Consider the following 14447-nt stretch of genomic DNA (forward strand, 5'->3'; position numbering starts at 1 on the left):
CACAATTCTTTACAAACATTGAAAGGACAATACTCAACTTCACATGGGGGAAGAAAAAAACAGGATAGCTAAAACAATCCTGGACAATAAAAGAACATCTGGAGGTATCACCATCCCTGATTTCAAACTGTGCTGCAGAGCTATAGCAATAAAAACCAAACGGTATTGGCATAAAAACAGACAGGTTGATCAATGGAATTGAATCAAAAACCCACACATAAAGCCATACACCTATGGACACCTGATTTTTGATAAAGAAGCCAGAGATAAACAATAGAAAGGAGAAAGCATCCTCAGCAAATGGTGCTGGTCTGACTGGATGCCAGCAGGTAACAGAATGCAAATAGATCCATATCTATCACGCAGAACAAAACTCAAGTCTAAATGGATCAAAGACCTCAGCATAAAACCAGATTCGCTGAATCTAACAGAAGAGAAAGGAGGGAATAGCCTTGAACTCATTGGCACAGGAGACCACTTCCTGAACAAAACACAGAGAGCACAGGCACTAAGACCAACAGTTAATAAATCAGATCTCATGGAACTGAAAACTTCTGTAAGGCAAAGGACACCACCAATAGGACAAAAGGGCATCTGACAGAATGGAAAAGAATTTTCACCAACTCCACATCTGACAGAGGGATTATTCCAAACTATATAAAGAACTCAGGAACTAGACATCAACAAACTAAATAATACAATTTTAAAAATGGGATACAGATCTAAACAGAGAATTATAAACATAGCAATCTCAAATGGCTGGGAAACACTTAAAGAAATATTTAACATCCTTAGCCTTCAGAGAAATATACATCAAAACCACATTGAGATTCCATCTTACATCTGTCATAATAGTTAAGATAAAACACACAAGTGACAGCTCATTCTGGAGAGGATGTTAGCAAGGAGAACACTCCTCCATTGCTGGTGAGAGTGCAAATTTGCACAGCCACTATGGAAATCAATATGACAGTTCCTCAGAAAATTGAGAATTGATCCACCTCAAGACCTAGCTATACCATCCTTGGGCATACAGCCACATGACACTGTATCCTACTACAAGGACACTAGCTCAACTATATTCATAGCAGCTTTATTCATAATGGACAGAACCTGGAAACAACCTAGATGCCCCTCAACTGAAGAATGGATAAAGAAAATGTGGTACATTTGCACAATGGAATATTACTCAGCTGTTAAAAAACAATGACATCATGAAATTTGCAGGCATATGGATGGAACTATAAAAAAAGTCAACCTGAATGAGGTAACCCACACCCAGAAAGATAAACATGCTATGTACTCACTTACAAGTGACATTAGCTGTTAATTAAAAAATAATCAGGCTACAATCCACAGACCCAGAGAGGCTAAGTAACAAGGGGTTGGTGAGGCTCAAGGAAGGATCTCACTGGGAAGGGGAAATAGAATAGGTTTAGTGGGTGGACTGGGGGGTTGGTGGGGATGGAAATCACAGGGATCCTGCAGGGTTGGGATGGAGAGAGGGAGAGAGAATTGAGAAAGATGACTGGAACAGGGGTGGGGTTGGGGGTGGTGTAGAAACCTAGTGTGGTGGAAACTCTCTGAAATCTATGAGGGTGACCCTAGCAAAGTGTCCTAGTATTGGGGGATGCTGAGCCAGAACTGGTCATCTTCTCTAACCAGGCAATACTTGCAGCAGTGGGACATCAATCCAGTCACAAAACCTTTGACCTACAATCTGATTGCCTATAAGATGACTGGGGTATTTGCGATACGGAAATTGTGTGAGTGGCCAACCAATGACTGGCACAACTTGAGGATCACACTGCAAGAGGGAGCCCATTTCTGATGCTGCCTGGATGACCAGAAACCAGGGGCAGTACAGCCCAGAGACCCAAGATAGAACTAAATACAAGTGCTTTAAAAAAAAAAAAAAGTCAATGAAATGATTCTTAATGACATTCTGTTATACTCATAGACTGGTGCATAGCTCAGTTGTCATCAGAGGGCGCCATCCGGGAACTGACAGGAGCAGATGCAGACACCCACAGCCAAACACTAGGCAGAGCCAGGGGAACCCCACATAAGAGAGGTAGAAAGGATTTTAAGAGCCAGAGGAGTGAAGAATACCATGAGATCATGGCCCACAGAATCAATTAATCAATTACACAGCTTACAGAGAGTGAAGAGACAAATAAGGACCTGTATGGGTCTGAGCTAGGTCCTCTGCATATACATTATGGCTGTTAGCTTGGTGTTCTTGTGGGACTTCTAACAATGGGGTTGGGGTAACTCTGATTCTTTCGCCTGTGCTTGGGACCCTTTTCCTCCTTCTGGGTTGCCTCATTCAGCCTTGATAAAAGGGTTTGTGCCTAGTCTTATTGTAACTTGTTATGCCATGTTTGGTTGATAATTCTGGGAGAGCTTCTCTCTCTCTCTCTCTCTCTCTCTCTCTCTCTCTCTCTCTCTCTCTCTGTCTCTGTCTCTCTCGGAAGGGAAACAGAGGAGTAGGGGATCTGAAGGAGGAGGAAACAGGAGGTGGGGAGGGAAGAGAGGAGAGAGGAGAACCAATGCATGAGATAATTTTCAAATAAACAAATCAGACAGACAGGAAGGAAGGGAGGGAGGGAGGGAGGGAGGGAGGGAGGGAGGGAGGGAGGGAGGGAGGGAGGGAGGGAGGGAGGGAGGGAGAAAGAGGAAAGGAGGAAGGAAGGAGAAAGAAAGAAAGAAAGAAAGAAAGAAAGAAAGAAAGAAAGAAAGAAAGAAGATCCTCCCAACAAAAAAAAAGATAAATTTACAGCAAAATTTCTCTGAGAACTTTAAAGAACTAAAGCCAACACTTCTAAAATTATTCTCTGAATTTTGAAAAAGAAAGTGCACTCCCAAAATCCAGTGTTACTTTAATACCCATCCCAGATAAAGACACAGAAAAAAAGAAAAGGAAAAAAAGAAAGAACAGGAAAAAAAAGCTACAGACTATCTTACAATAGAAAGCCAAGCACAGCATGTTCCTTGTTGCCCTCTTCACCTTAGCTGGGAAATGGACTCAGTCTAGATCTCCATCAGCTGATGAATTGATAATGAAAATGTGGTGCATTTAAAAAATAGAATTCTACTCTACTAAAGAAAAATGAAGTTATGAAAACTGCAGGAAAATAGAGAGAATTTGGAGAACACCATACTGGGTGAGCTAACCCAGCTCCAGAAAGAGAAATGTCATGTGTTGTCTCTCATGTGTGGACCATAGTTTTGAAATTAGTTTTGTATGTGACTTGGGATGTCTGTAGAGACCAGAAAGCTGGAAAGAGATCATGAGGGGAGGGATGGCTAAAGTGAGGAGCACTTAAAAGAGCTCACATGAAATTAAAGTGGAGGGGAGGAATACAAGGGTGGTAAGGTTTAAACGAGGAAAGAGAAAAGGTAAAAGATGTGGGGTTGTAGGAAGACATCGAAACTCATCACTCTATGCCTCTGTTTTGTTGTTTTAAGAGCATGTGAACAGAGCTATACTACACAGGTAGATAATGCCAATCCCAGAAATCATGAGTGCCCAAATGGAAACCTCAGTACCAGGTACAGGATACCTCCATACAGCTGTTGGTCAGAAAAAATCCAGAGGCCCTGAAAACAACACAGACTATCACCATTATCCATCTGGACTAGATGGTAAGACCGCGTTGCTGAAGATGTCACACACCTTGGGGGAAAGGATGTAGACAAAGCTAGAACTAAATCGGAAACTCCCTCTCTATTCCCTAGAGTACCATGTTGCAGAAGGTGCCATGCTGGCTGCCAGAGAAGAAAACTCAACCATCTTAGGCAACAATGAACATTGAAAGCCACAGTATCAACCTGCCAGGCCAGATGTGCCCTCTGGTGCAGAAGCAGCGTGACTGTTATGGGGATACCAACCTCTTTCTGAATGGATTTGAGACTCACTCCAAAGAAAGAAATTCATACCTGATACTGTATGGTTAAATTACATAAATTTGTTCAAAAACCCATGACAGAGGATGTCACAGTCCCTAGGGAGTAATGCACTATTGTTTTGTTAATTTGACTTGGCATCAAACTGGATCCTAAATCTTTATGTTTATGACCATAGACAAATGCGACTCTTAGCCTTGGTCGGAGAAGCTTGTCTATACAGTATATGACAGTTAATATAGATTCCTAGCTGCTCAAGGTCCCGAGATTTCATGACTGTTGCATGCTCATCCCCAAACAAGGCATTCGTACCACCACTTCTAAGGATCAGGGAATGTCTCAGAAGAGGAGGTAGAAAAAAAATGTAAGAGCTGAGTGATCGGGAGAGGAGTTACAAAGCACCGTCTTCTAGGCATGACACCATCATTACAACCAGGAACACCCAGAGGCTGAAGTTGCCTGCACTGGGCCTGCATAAGACTGGACCTGTCCACAGTCAGTTATGGGTGGAAGAGGGGCTCATGGGGCCCTACCCCTCCCTGTGGAACTACTGACTATCTATGGATTCTGGCAGAATCATTGTCTCTAGTTGTATACCCAGTAGGAAGTCTACCAGGCTCTAGAACAGTGGTTCTCAGCCTTGCTAATGCTGTGACCCTTTAATACAGTTCCTCGTGTTGTGGTGACCCCCAACCATAAAATTATTTTCACTGCTACTTCATAACTGTAGATTTGCTACTGTTATGAATCATAATGTAAACAATTTTGGAGATACAGGGTTGCCACAGGGGTCACGACCCACAGGTTGGGAACGACTGCTCTAGAAGCTCACTCATTCCTATGGTTGTGTGAACAACCTCTAGATGAAACTCAGTCACAAAACAAAACAAAAAGATTCAGATGTGGGGAAGGACTCATAGGGAAGAGGATGAGTTGGTGGGAGGGCGATAGAGAGGGTGTGGAGGTGAGAGTAATCAGTGTGCTGTATACATATACGAAATTCTCATGAAATATATTTAGCTAATAAACAAAAGACTCAAATTTCAATTCAAGTCTGAAATCAGGAGAGGGAGGAGATCAAGTACCACACTTTCAGTCCAATAGAAGTTTCTTCTTGCTTGGCTTTTTGTTGCCCGCAGGCCTTTGAGTGATTTGATGAGACCTATCCATACTGGGAAGGACAATCTACTTGCCTCTGTCTACTCATCTAAAACCTCCTTTCCAGGGTCACTTATGATAATGTTTGACCAATTTTCTGGGCACCATCAGGTCCAGTCAAGTTGATGACCATACCGTTACCATGCCATGATCAGCTCGTAGTCAAAACTACACATCTGCTCCTCAACTGGAGCATTCAAGCATTTCCCAGTCACTCTGTTGATCCCCCTTAAATCTGTGAGTCCCTTAAACCGTGCTAAATGTCTTCATCTCCTCTGTACACTGACAGGAATAGTGTCATATGCAAGGTAAGTCATATTTTACAGCATTTCCTGGATGGAGGATGGATGGATGGATGGATGGATGGATGGATGGATGAGTGGATTGATGGATGAGTGAATGAACAGATGAGTGGAGTGCTTGGATGGTGTATGAATACATGGATAGAAGGATGGATGGATGGATGATGGATGGATGGGTGGTTGCATGGTAGATGAATGGGTGGATGGATATATAGATGAGTGGGTGGGTGGATGGGTAGTTGCATGGTGGATGGATGGGTGGATGGATGGATAGGTATATGGATGGATGAATAGATGGAAAGAATTTCCTAGAATAATGTGATACGGGGCATAGGATGAACTGACTAGAGACATCCTGACAACTCTGGAAATGGGTCAAAGAAAATTAAAGTATTCAGAAAAATAAAATTCTATCCTGTACTTTTACTAAGTAATGGTTATTTCAATACTCAGTACCAAATACTAAATATATCAGAATTGTTGATTAAAAACATGTGGATGGTCTTTGTTGCCATATGAACAGTTTCTCACAGAAAAGTAACATGTAGAAACAGCGTTCTAGCCTCTTTGTGCAGAGGGTTCCTCGTTGATGAAGCTGTTATGGTGTAGCTGATGTGAAGACTCAAGTTATATAGTTCACAATCTGCATGACCACATTAACAGTCCCATTTTTGTCCTAAGAATGCCAATGTAGTATTTCAATTAGTGCAATTCCTCAGTTCCTCTGAAAAATATGTCATACAGATTCCGCATGACAAAGAAATGGTTCCAGAAACTTCTGTTACTTAACTCTTATGTAGAATAGGGTAGGAAACTTGGTTTCTTACCTATGGAGTCTAATTCAGAGTTCCCAGAGAATTAACTTGAGGATACTTTACAAGGTTATTGCAAAGTTACAATAAAATTCCAGATATGAAACACTTTTGCAAAGGGCAAAGTCGGGATATCTTTTTAAATCTTTTTTTTTTTTTTACCATTACTTTTCCTGATGGGCAATCCCTGATGGTCAGAACCTAAGAGGTCTCATAACTAACCTAGGAAACTTTCTGAGCTGTCTTTACAGATTCATATTTTATAGCTTGAACGTACACCATATCTCCGAGGGAAGCAGAAGAAACCCCAGCCACTATCGATGTTTCTTATCAATAATGATAAATAGAAAATGATGCACGGCAAAGGCGAAATCCAGCCAGAATCTGCTGAATAAGGAAGCACAGAGTTTTCTTCCTTGGAAAAGACCCGGGGAAGTATCAGAAAAACTCTCAAAGCACCAGCTCATAACTGCCACAGAGGGATGAATTCCCAGCTACCCCACCCCTGGAAACAGCCTGTTTCCCTCTGCATTTAGCAGGGGTGGTCCAAGATACTCCTTTTCTGGGGAGAATGCTGATTTTGGTGCATTCAGGATGCATTGAGAGCAGGAAAAGACACATTACCATTTCAAACACATTTCTCTAAAGGGGACGGTGGAAGTAGATTTTGAATGTTCTCCAAAGCCACGACGAGAATCTATCAAAAGACCCATGTAGAAAGCTAGCGTTGCTTTTCTCAAGGAGAGAAAGACAAAAACGCAGTAGCAGCTCCAAACCCACAGATTTCAGAAAATGAAGACTTCCCTATGTTTTGGAGCCAACTGACGTATACAACCTTGAGCATCAAACCTTGGTTTCATTTGGATCTGTGTGCCTTGCCTCTGTCAGATACATCTAGTTCCCCGCCTTTGTGACCAGACTATCTGGAATCTATTTAGGTCATTAGCTGATATCCTAACACTTGTCCCTCAGAAGCTCCAGGGTTGTTCTCCCTCTACTCCTTGGGAGGTGGAAGGCCCTTTGCCTGGCTTCACTGCCAATCCTGTCCTGCCTGCTATCAAGATGTCATTTTATGGGCTGGAGAGGTGGCTCAGTGGTTAAGAGCATTGCCCGCTCTTCCAAAGGTCCTGAGTTCAATTCCCAACAACCACATGGTGGCTCACAACCATCTGTAATGAGGTCTGGTGCCCTCTTCTGGCCTGCAGACATACACACAGACAGAATATCGTATACATACATACATACATAAATATTTTTTTTAAAAAAATGTCATTTTACCTTTTCTTCCTCACAACTACCTCTTTTGGTTGCCTTCTCCATCCCTTTCCTGGGCAAGCTCCAGGCCATGGGCCATCTCTGGCCTTCTACTTACTTTGTAACTGTTGCTGGCATAGAGCCTTGCTCACTCCTTCCTGCACTGTAAGTGACCATCATTCTATACCACAGGCCAATCTGAGTGTCAACTGTCTGAAGCTCCATTGCCCCAAGAGCTCGAAATACACGTGCTGTTCTTTCCAGAAAGCTTGCCGGCCTTTGTTTGAGATTCATGGACAAATCAGTCTCTTGGGGGTGGGGTGAGGAGGAAATCATCATCCTAGGCTTGCTAAGCATTGTTTCCTTGATGACCAGCAACCCTTCTTCATTTTCACTCATGCTCCCAGTGTGTTGTGGGTGGCTAACGAAGAGTCAAACCTGAGTTTCAAATGAAAGCATTTCCCAGACTTTATCCTACCTTTTTTGGTGGGGGTGGAAGAGGACAGAGTCTTACATAGCCCAGGCTAGCCATACTATGTAGCTAAGTGCTAAGATGACCGATTTGTGCTCCCATACATGGTTTATGTGGTGCTAGGGATGAAACCCAGGGATTCATGTATTCTTGGCAAACACTCTACCAACTGAGTTACATTTCTAGAACCTGTCAATCATAATTTTTTTTTTTTGGTATTTGGTGCTCAATTACAATGTGTTTGAAGCAGTTATCTGTGCTGGCCCAAGTAGAACTACCTCACCACTACGTGAGAAGTTCTGTTGTCTTCAATTCATCAAGCACCAACTAGTTCCTGCCCATGAAGCCCAGCTGGTATCACTCACTAAACAAGAAGGCAAAGAGATGATGGACAGAAGAGAATGAAAAAGTCAGCAGATCAAAAAATAAAATTACCGGGCCAGTGTGATGGTTCCGCAGGTAAAGATGCTTGCCCCAAACCTGACAACCCAAGTTCCGTCCCTAGGATTTGTAAGCAGAAGTTTCTGTCCTGCCCAGTCCTACAAATGTTCAATCCCAAAGAAACACACAGAGGCTTACATTAATTATAAACTGTCTGCCCTATTAGCTCAGGCGTATTCCTAGCTAGCTCTTACATCTTAAATTAACCCATAATTCTTATCTATGATTAACCATGTGGCTTGGTACCTTTTCTCAGTACAGCAGTTTCATCTTGCTTCCTCTGCATCTGGGTGGCAACTGCAGACTGATCCTTTCCTCTTCCAAGAATTCTCCTAGCCAGGTCAACCCTCCTATACTTCCTGCCTGACTACTAGCCAATCAGCAGCATTTTACTAAACCAATACAAGTGACAGTGTATACGAGCATTATCCCACAGCAAGGATCCACAGAGTGGAAGGAGAGAACTGACTCCACCAGGTCGTCCTCTGACTTCCACATGCACACCATGACATGAATGTGCACACACACATATGCACATATACATGTGAACACACACATACACGTATACATGTTAACATATATACACAAGTATGTGCACATATACGTGTTAACATACACACATGCACGTACACATGCTAACATACATGTGCATACACACACAAAATACAATTTTAAATTTTTAATAAAGTAATTAAATTATGAGCCAATGAAATACATCAGTGAGTAAAGACTCTTGCTATCAACCTAAAACTCCCAGGATAGAAGGAGAAAATTGACTGTCACAAGTTGTCTTCGGACATCCATACACAGAGACATGAAAATAATAGATAAAAGCTTAAAAATAAAAAAATAAAATAAAATCATGAGAAAGAACAACTGAGTCAAACCTCTCTCTGAGCTATTCAGAGGAGGAAGCAAGTATGGGCTTTAAACACTGGGTTCATTTCTCAGCACCCATGTGGCCACTCCGACTGTGGATAAATCCAGTTCCAGGGGATCTGCCTTCTTCTGACCTGTTGGTCTTGCACTGGTGTGGTGTATAGACACACATGCAGGAAAAACACCCATACACATAAAAAGAAATAAAAATTTTAAGTGACCACAGCAGGCTCTCAGTTGGTAAAGTGCTTGCTTACCTAGCATTCATACATGTAAAAAGAAGGTCTGGGTTTAATCCTGAATATCACATAAACAGGGTGTAGTGGTGTGTGCCTGTAATCTCTGGAGTAACAGAAGTTCAAGGCCATCCTGAACTAAATAGTAAATTAGAGGTTGAGGTTAGCCTGCGCTAGATGAGACCCAGTCTCAAAAAAAGAAAGCAAGGAGGAAGGAAAGCAGGAAGGAGGGGAGGGAGAGAGGGAAGGAGGAAGGAAGGAAAGAAGGAAGGAGGACGGCGTTGTAACCCAGAGCAGATTGCAGCCAGAGGGACTGCAACATGGGACCCCTTATGGTATTCCATGCACACAGGGTAATTAAACACTGCCTTAGAAAGGGGCATTTGCACCCCTCTTCCATGACCTGATGGCTGGTTTATATCAGTTTCTATTCATTACTGTCAAGAAGAACAAAACCAGTCAAGATTAATGGAGTTCAGTGCAATGAACTGTAGCCAAGGATGATTTCTCCAAATGAAGAAAACCTGAAGTTAAGCAAGGGGGAAAAAATTCCATCATTTACTAAGGCACAGGATTCTGTTTGTGTTTTATATGTCTATATAGTATTATTGTTATTGTTACTAGCAATATAATGAGATTTAGATGTTGCCTGATGTTAATATTGGTTTGTGTGCCATGTGTGCCTTGGCTCACGGAATCCTCATAAAATTCAATAACGTGGATATTGATGTCTTCCCTAATTGACAGGTGAGGCAATGTGCTTCAAGAGAACAAACAACTCTCCCAGTTCTGAATGTTAGAACCAGAGTGATACCAAGGGCAGTCATAGACGCTCCGTTTATCTCATAGAGTTGCCAGCCGTGTTAAACATGATCCTATCTTAGGAAGACATCAAATTTTAACACGCCTATCCATGTAAGATCCTGGGATATGTTCTCTACTTCTCATGATGCAGTGACTCAAAGATCTATCTCAGATTTCAGGTTAGCATCGACCAAGCCAGAGCAGCATAAGTGGCCGCGGGGCTAGGAGGACACTGCAGGAGCAGCCAGGGAAGGACCAGAATTTGACTCCGTAGATGAAGATCTCCAAATTCTTGCATCTGAGAGGTGAAGGGCTGAGCAAAAGGGTAGCTCAGTAAACATTTGTTGAGCTCATAGATAATTATGAGGTAAGTAGTTATAGCTAGATAGATAAATAAATGTCCATCTATCCAGTGAATATATAAATAGTTAAGCCAAGCTGCCTGATTTAAATGCCTAGTCTATCTTAATTTGGTTGCCTAGCAATCTAAATTAAGTCTGAAACACATTTTTTTTTCAGAGACACAATATCTATTTAGACACATGGGTTCTTAAGGATAAAGGGCTTTAATTACACCAAGGTGGTAAGAAGGACGTGGGGAAGTAGGCAAGACTGGAGGGAGGTCTTACGTAATCGTATAACTACTGAAAATGTAGAGGAGCTCCTTCCCTCCTAGAGCAAGCCTGGCACAGCATGTTCCGTGGCAAACATGAGTGCCCCACTCGTCTCCTCCCGCCCCCCGCAAAAAAAAAAAAAGGTGCAATGGCCAAGTACGTCTTAGAAAAATATGACTAATCAACGTTCTCAACTCTAAAAGCTGTTTTACATAATAAAATACGTGGAAATTCCCAAGTAGAGGGAAGCAACCCCATCTTCCCACTGAAACATTCTCGTGAAACATCATAAGGGATTATCAGCCAAGAAATCCATATTGGAAAGGAGCACATCAAAATCAAAGAAGCAATTGTTTAAACTTGTTATGAACCCAAACTGGTAGTATCAAGAGATTTCTCTTGCAGGAGTATATTCCCAAAGCCAGCGCAGATGATTCCGGAGCTCGGGCACAGGCTGAGGATTAGCTTGTCTCTATGCCTCGCACCTCCACCATGGTGCCGTGTGTGGACTGTAGCCTTAGACTTCCTGGTGGCCCCAGCCACTCCACATCACAGCTTTCTAAGTTCAAGACCAGGTCAGCCTCTGCTCGTATACTCACTCAAACAAAACCCCCAAGATGTCTCTGATGAAACCAAGTAGTTTGGTTTAAACATGCTGATCTTTGTCCCAATCACTGTGACCAAAGGAACAAAATTCTCTCAGTGGCCAGGGTGAATGGGCGTCAGCCACTACAACTCAACATAGAATTAATACCTCCCAAAGCACAGGGCTGAGAGGGTGGAGGATACGAAGTCTGCTGGAGAAAATTGGGTGCTATGACTAGGGTAGGGAATGGGTGAGGGGAAGCTGAAATGACAAATCCCCAGCAAACAAACTGGTCTCCGTGGGATCGAAACTCCTGCAAGTCATTTTCTGACTAGTTTGGATAAGACCCTGTCGGAGAAACAGTTGATTTATAAATCCTAAGCTAGGAGGAGAAAGAAAATAGCCTAGGCTACCTGGTGAGTTCTCAGCCAGTCTGGGACTGGCAAGACACTGCCTCAGTTAAACAACAGCTGAGAAAGGGGAGCGGGGGGGGGGGGGGGGGGAGAGCAGAAAGAATAAAAAGAAAAGAAAGAAAGAAGGGAGGGAAGGAGGGAGGGAGGGAGGAAGGGAGGGAGGGAGGGAGGGAGAGAGGAAAGAAGAAAACAAACAAATTTGGCCCGATTTGTGTACCTGGTGAACATTTTGTTGCTATAAGGAAATATCTGAGTATCTGAGGCAGGCTACTTTATAAAGAATTGCATTTAGCACACAGTTTTGGAGACAGGAGTCCAAACAGCATGGCCAGGCTGCACCACATGATGCTGAGAGCATGAATGTATCTCTGTGTGTCCTGTCTTCCTCCCTCTCTTTGTAAAGCCACTGATGTTCAATCATAGAGATTCTACCTCCATAATGCAGCTAGTCTATTCCACTCTCAAAGGGCCCACCTCCAAACAGCCCTTATGTTTCTGCTCTAACCACCATCAACACAAGACTCAGGGGATTAAGCTCCTGTGTGACCCGGAAGACTGTAGTAGTTACTTTTCCTGTGGTCATGATAAAATAACAAGAGAAACGCAAGGTAGGAAGTATTTGTTTGGCGAGCTCGGCCTGTTAGGGCTGGGAAGTTGAGGTGACAGGAGCTTGAAGCCGCTGGTCACATTTCCCTGTGTCAGGAGGCAAAGGGTAATGAATGACGGCTCTCAGCTAGCTTCCTATTTTTTGTTCAGTTCAGGAACCAAGTCAGGGAATGGTATAGGGCCTCTGTTTGGTGAGGTCTTCCACCTCCTTTAACCTAATCAAAGCAATCCCTTACAAATGTGAAGGTGTCCTCTAGATGATTGCAATTCCTGTTAAGTTGACAATCGACACTACCCATCATGGGGACCAAGCCACATTCAGGTAGTAGCATGGGCCCATTTTATCTGTGGTAAAGTCCAAGACTCTGAGGTCTCTAATCTACATAAGGAGCTTCCATAGTTCATCACAACTGCTCACTACTGTACCATTTATCACTGTATTGAAACACTTACTGAATCAGCAGGTCAGCTTGCTCTTATAAAGGAGCTGAATGTTCGCGCGCCTCAAAAGACACCTCTGGGTCTTGCTGTGCACTGTCATAGCCACTACCCACCTGTGTGGGGTGCCATGCACGTGAGAGTTAACACTAGAATGTTCCTGTCTCACACACAGGAACTTTAAGAACAAGGCAAAAAATATAGAATAGAACAATAATCTTTATGCTCTGAAATGATGATACTTTCCATACACTGGGTTACACAAATCTTATAAAAAATTAACTGCATATATGTTTTGCTTGTTTGTCTTTTAGTTTCCGTGTTCGAGTGTGTGTGTCCAACGACAGGATTTCCAAGAGGAGTTCCAGGGAGGGGCAAGCATCGACAGTGTAGCAGAAACCAGAAGCCTCGAACCAGACAAGAACACCCCTATCAACTATGCAACTAAAGTCCAGCTCAGGAGAAAGTGTCTGAAAGACTCCCTGAGGACACACAATCCAGTCTTTCTCTGGGTTAGTGCTCCTCAAAATATGGTCCAAAGGCTATCCCTGAATGCCCCTGGGGCTCTAATATAAAACAGATTCTCCACTCCCAGCCAAGGGAGAGCTGCCCTTGCTTACCAACCTGCAATGAGACATGGCCGTATGACTTGCTTTGGCCAATAAAACAGACTTGAGAAGTTAACAAACATATTCAGCTAGAAGCTTTGGGAGCCTACACACATTTCTCTCGAGTGTTTCTCCTGTCTTAGCATTACAAAAATCACGGAGATGGAGGAACTTTTAGCTGGATCCCTGAGTACAGAAGCCACAGAGTAGAGACACCATAGTCCCCCAGCCCCATCCCATCGCCAGGCTGATGTCCATCAGCTAAATAACAGAAGCAGGCCAGCCTTTGATTCAGGACAGCCCTGAGATTACAGCAATATTGGCTTCTGTTGAATCACCCGGCATCCCTTTATATACAAAGGGCGGAGGGACATAGCAACCTTTATTTCATGGGTGACTAACTCATGCTGAGTCGGGAATGACTATTAAGTGTATCTAATTCTCTACTTGGCTTACACAAGGCCAAAAGGAGCCATTGTCTTGGCTTCACAATTGGCCTTCTTAGAAATACCCCTGCTATTTGATGTGCCAAGTATAAGGGCAAGTCCAATTAATTAATTGTGTTTCTTAAGGATATGCTGATGACTCTTGTCCCTGAGTAGAAGTGTCCTTTTAGTGAGGGCCTGGAAGGGAAAACCCTCTCTAATGCTAATACCAGGTGTAACTTCTTCTTGGTCTTCACTGTGTGTCTTATCAACCATCAGTAGGAGTCAGGACACTCACCCAAGAGGAGCCCAGTACACAGCGCACAGCCTTCCTCCCTCAGCGAGTACCAGCTCTGTGTGTCTTCCGCCGTCACTTCACCCTCCTGCACCTCTTCCCCGCTTTCCACCCATTTCTCGGACTCACCCATCCTCACCTTGTTTTTAATTGTGCATTTTTATATATTTCCCTTACTTATTTATAGAGGGAAAA

This window comes from Myodes glareolus, chromosome 22 (genome assembly GCF_982192425.1).
Source record: "Myodes glareolus chromosome 22, mMyoGla1.1, whole genome shotgun sequence".
Taxonomy (NCBI): Eukaryota; Metazoa; Chordata; class Mammalia; order Rodentia; family Cricetidae; genus Myodes; species Myodes glareolus.